This window comes from Ictidomys tridecemlineatus, chromosome 6, assembly GCF_052094955.1.
Source record: "Ictidomys tridecemlineatus isolate mIctTri1 chromosome 6, mIctTri1.hap1, whole genome shotgun sequence".
NCBI lineage: Eukaryota > Metazoa > Chordata > Mammalia > Rodentia > Sciuridae > Ictidomys > Ictidomys tridecemlineatus.
This window is the reverse complement of record NC_135482.1, coordinates 33,971,926-33,977,772: the sequence shown is the minus strand read 5'-3', so window position 1 is coordinate 33,977,772 and position 5,847 is coordinate 33,971,926. Positions and strand designations below refer to the sequence as shown.

The 5,847-nt window shown below is 38.4% G+C and overlaps 1 pseudogene; it reads right to left on the bottom strand.

Moving 5' to 3' along the window:
- Window positions 1–4,154: 4,154 nt before the first annotated feature.
- On the bottom strand, window positions 4,155–5,517 carry LOC101959234 (C-terminal-binding protein 2 pseudogene; annotated as a pseudogene).
- Window positions 5,518–5,847: the final 330 nt, after the last annotated feature.

Genomic DNA, 5,847 nt, shown 5'->3' with positions numbered 1-5,847 from the left:
TTAATAAATATGTTTCTGGAAATAAGTAGTCCCTCGGGATCCTCAGGTGTTGGTCCCAGGACCATGCAACACCAAAATGTGTTACTGCTCAAGTCTCTTGACTTGATATGTAATATTTGAATGCAACCTATGAACATCCTTCAGTATATTTTAAAGAGCCTCTAGATTTTTGTAATACCTCATAAAATGTAATTGCTATGTAATTAGTTGTTGTATTATTTAGGGAATGACAAGGAAAAGAGTTTATCTATGTTTGGTACAGACACAGTTTTTTTCCCAAATATTTTCTATTGGTGGTTGTTTGAATCTGTCCATTTGGAACCTGTGGATAGAGAGGGCCAACTGCACATTACTGATAAAATATTTAAAAAACCACTAGTTAATTGAACTTAAAAAAATTCATCTTCTTCTAGAAATTGAGTATGTTTTAAATAAGACTTCAACAGAATAAGACTGTGAAAGTACAATTTAAAGAGGGAAAAACCAAACTATAAAAAGAGAATTAAGCAAGTAGATAATTAATGCCTTGATTAGGTATGCTCCTTCTGAAAGTTAGGGTTTGGGCTGATTCTATTACATTTGATGTGAGTAATAAAAAAAAGTTATATACCAGTCTTTAGTGACTCAGGAGCCTGACTTACAACAGTGCTTGGTTTAACATTTAGCTATCACACACACATACACACAAAAACATGACTTCAATTTCAAATTTTTATTGGCATCCATATTGTCATTTTAAATACAACAAACCATGAAAAGTGACTCTCCTCCTGTCCTAGCCTTAGTACTTACAACAACATCAGAGAGGAAGAGATATCCTGTACTTTGGTAGTCAAAATACAATATCTACATGAATTAAGCTCTTTCACAATGATATTATCAGAAGTGATACTTGAAAAAACACACTGAGATAAATAAAGTGCAACCATAGCTTTTTGCTTTGGACATTTCGTGATTCCTAATGTAAGAAAAGCTCTCCCTACCCACCCTCACCACTAATGTTAATAAAGTGTATCTTCCAGTAACATGTTTGGTCTTCTCACTGCCACAAAGGAGTGCAATTCTGTTTATATAAAAATCTGATTAGTATTCTTTAGAGAATTTTTACTTCATTGGTTCTATTCTGTCTGATAGCAGACGGAGCCTAAAATGAGACTATGCTTATTTTTCAAAAGCATAACCTATTCTGGAAGTATTTTCTTTTTAAAGAAGTCAGCCATCAGAGTTGGGAAGAATCTCTTACTTGTCTAAGGACTAACATGCCTGGATAATTGATCTCCTGATGTGAAATATATAATCTACTTTGGAAATAATGTTTTACTAGGCTGTGGGCAAAGATTTATTTTAAAATTTAAAATATCATCTGGGATTGTCTCCATTTTAATTTAATTGTGTTAGGATTTTATGGGCTTATGACATCTAACAAAAAGGGAACTTGGGATCCTTTGGATTAGCAGTCCCATCCAATGAAGAATTCCTTTCCAATTTCAAGAAATTGGCAAAACTTGAAGATTTCCTGTATCCTTAAAACATTTAAAAAGTCAACATGGCCTTGTAGAATTATGATTCCTCACTTACATTCATAAGCTTTATTAAAAATAGCCAGACTATGACAGTCTTTCCTTTTCGTTAAACACATTAACCTAATTAGGAAATTGGAGCTCTAGGAGAAATGATGCATTTATTTATTAATTTCTTCACTATATAATTCAATAAATATTTACTATGAATAATAAATTTTATCCTGTGTTAAAATGTTAAAACTTGAAGTATGAATAAGATGCATCCATGCTTTTTATCATACACTTACCATAATTAAGTCTAAAATATGACCAAGTGTCATAGCAACAGGGATTTGAGTTTGTGCTTAAAATAGAATTCCCCCAACGTAGAAGCCAACTTTTACCAAGCACTGTGCTTATGAAATTTCTACAATAGTTTGATAGAAATGGTAAGCTCAATGAGCATATTGGACTCAAAAAGCACCTGTGACAGTTCCATATTCAGCTTCTGAACAGATGTCTTATTTCATTGCTGTATCTTAAAAATACTTTCAGAACCTAAAACAAAGACTGACACAATAAATATTTGTTCAGTGAATGAATGAAGCAGTAAATTATCAGTGCATTATCAATACATCAGCCATAAATACTGACTGGGAAATTTTCATTAGTTTGCCCTTGTGTTTTGGATACATATTCTCTCTTGCCCAAAATTAAAAATACAATTTGATTAAAAAAAACACAATTAAATTAATAAATGTAGCTTCCTACTTTGCTTTAAAATTGAGAACATAGTGTGAGGAATAAAACACCATCTATGACATTAATCAATTGAATTTTAATGGTTGTGTCTTTTCCATTTTTATATATAAACACTTTTTTTGGTTTTATAGTTATGTAGAGATCCCGCAAAATATTTATAAATAACTGTGGCTGTCAAATATAGTTCTCCTTGAATGAATGAGAAAACTAAAGTGTCTAGATTTAGATTTGAAGGCCACTGCAGACGTTAAAGGGCAAAGAGTGACATTTGTTGTGAGTGCATGAATGGACTGGCATAGCCTTTAGAAATGTGAATGAGGATTAAAAAAAAAAAACAAACCTCTGTGAGCCATATTATTGTTTACATGGTCTACTGCTGTTTCCTGAAAAACACTGGAAAATTCCTCTTCAGTTTTTAGTTTTCAGAAGTTGGTATAGAAAGAGATCAGTAGAAAATGTTTTTCCTTATTGTTCTAGTATGATTAGAAATATTCAAGTTGCAAATGAAGATTGAAAGCATTTAAAAACATAAGTCAAAATCAGAAATACTAAAAAAAAAATAAAGTACCCTGAGTATTTTGAGCACTAAATATGAGTCTGCCACAATTGTAGGAAGTTGGATTCATCAGTATAGACAACAAAGAACCAGACTTTATTAGCTGCTATTCTGTTTATTTGAGGATAGAGAGAAGAGAGGAAAGAATTGGGATCTGGATTTGTATCCACTTAGAGACTGATTGGCTTTTTTTTTTTTTTTTTGAAATTTTAATTACTTTTTATTGAAAACTGCACTGAACGCTAAATGTCCACCTTTTACAATAAACAAGTACAATAACTGTAACTCACACTAAAACAAAACATACTTCTGATAGCCATTTTTCCTTTTGGGACAAGTTAAAGTTTTTCTTTTGTCACAAAAAAACAGGAATGTACCTATACAAAGGCTCAAAATAGGCCATCTTTTTAAACAAAAAGGCAATGATTCACAAAAGACTATGAATAGAATATGTAACTAGTTGATACAAATTTAATAGGATTTGTTAAAATCAGTCACATCTAATAACACATCTGAAGTGTTCTTGTATAAAATATCACGTGAAGAAAAGAATTTATCAATGTCTAAAAAAGTGGGTTTGTTCCTAGACAATCTGACAAGTTACCATAAAAAGTGTTTCCTGAGACATAAGGAGATGCAACATTATTCTTGAACCCTTAGCAGTTCAAGACTTTCCACTCAATAAAATAGCTGAGGATCTGAAACTGAGAAAACGTATTTGAGTACAAACAGCTTGTGAAACTTAATACTTTTTTTTGTCTTTTTTTTGCATCATCAGAGGGTACAACTAAACTTACAACCAACTTGCCTGGTCGATATGCAGTTCAGCTGTGAGGGAGACACTTCTGTACAGGAGCCTGTACTGTCTGCAATCCTATGCGTGCAGGTGTCTAACACAGGCAAACAGTTTTTTCCCCATTTTGTAGCAATTTTGCCTTCCTATTAGCAAAAAGAGGTAACAAGCCCCTGTAGACCAAAGGGACTAGAGTCATAAGATGGGGATTTCCTCTTAATATTTTTTTATTTTGATGTTTGTTTGAAACTCTTGATGCAACATTCTAGAGCAAGGTGCTCAGGACCTGCTCTGCCCAAGGAACTGATAAAGGAAAAAGCTCTATTTATTTTTTGTGAGTTGATACACAGGTGGAAAACTTAAGACACAGTATCAGAAGTTGGTGGTTAATAAATCCCTTCCTCTTTTTTCAGCGCTTCCCGAAGCAGATGACATCTTCAGTTTTCTAGCTCTTGGAGCTTTTAACACTGCAACACCAACGATGCATATGTCCAGGGTCAGTTAAAAAGACTGTCAACTTCCTTCTCTTTTAGTTCATCCATTTTCACTGTCTCTTGGTCCCAAGTTTATCTGAATGATTACCTTTCAGCATTCTCTGCTATTGCTGGTTGGGGTGCTCTTGATTGTCCCCATGTTTTGTAGGCTGGTTGGGAGAGGGAGCTTGGGAAGGGTGTGCCACCGTGGGGAGGTTGTGAGTCACCAGGATGCCTCCAGGGATGATCCCTTTCGAGGCTGCACGAAGTCCTCCCGGAGCCATGCCTACTATGCCCGGTGGACACCTGTATGTGGCACCATTGAGCTCAGGATGAATTGCTTGCTGGTCTATTTTTGACCAAGGAGCTGATGTGACAAAGAATTCCTTGTTGACACAATTTCTTAAGCTTTCTGGGATGCGACCTGTGTGTGATTGCTTGGCAGATCTCGGTGGCAGCTGCCTCTCTCATCTCAAGTGATGCTTGTTCACTATACCAGGCCATGTGGGGGTACAGATGAGATTTGGTGCATCTTTCAAAGAACCTGAGTAAAGCTAAAGGGCTCCGATTCATGCACATGGAGGGCTGCCCCTCATATCCTGCCCTCCTTGAGGTCCTGCACCAAGGCCTTCTCATCCACCAGGCCACTACGGGCTGCATTAACAAGGTATACCCCTTGCCTCATCTGCTTTATAGTAATGTCATTGATGAAGTAGTGGTTATGTTCGTTGAGATTGCAGTGCAAGGAGACACAGGCTCTCTGATACAGCAAGTCCTACAGGGTGTAGACCCTCTGCACGCTCAGGGACGGCTCCATCCCATCCTGTAAGTAGGGGTCATAAAATATGACGCTGAATCCAAAGGCCTTGGCTTGAACAGCAACCGCCTGCCCGGTGCGACCAAAGCCACGGATTCGTGCTGCTCCTGAGGCCACCTCGAGGATCTGTTGTTCCACACTCTGAACCCGCGTGCCTTCCCGTAGGGCCTGGTACAGCCACGTGTTGCGGCGGTACAGGTTGAGGATGTGGCAGGTGGTGGAATCGGCCATATCTTCCCCTGCAGCCTTGATGTCCACGTTGTCATAGCCACTGCGGATCCACACAATCACCTGCAGGGCCTTGAACTTCTCCAGGTCTTCCCTGGTGAAGGTGATAGGGTGGTTCATCATGGTGCTCACGGCCTCATTTAACACCCACTCGTGGATCTCCTGAGTGGACTGTGCATCGCAGAAGGCCACAGTGGCCAGGTCCTTCAGGATGGGCATCCCCACGGTGCAGTCTCTGCCATCCAGCAGTGCCACCAAGGGGCGGGGATGCAGGGGGCCCGGATACCACTATAAATCTGTCTGCAATTTCTACAGTTCACGCGACGGGCTGTCCGTCTTCTTAAGGGGATACAGCTTCATTGGCTCAAAACCATTTAAGGTGGTGAAACCCGTTTGCTTGCAATTGGTCAGGATCGCTCAATCAACAAACCTCCGCAAAAGTCCTCTAGAGGTGCCAGGGACACCAAGACTACAGGTCTGGGGCATCGGAGGACAGGATCACTGGAGCAAGGATGGCCCCAGCAGGGTCCTGCTGGGTGCCTGGCTCTGGTGAGGTTCAGTCGTGGGTCCTGATTGGCTTTTGACGTTGGCAGACATTGTGCCTTTACTTACCTAAGTATCTAAGATGTGCCTTTTCTTATTTAAGGATCTAAGATGACATAAATTTGGAATTTTTAGTTCAGGTAACTATAAGCTTATAGAAAAGTTGTAAGAAT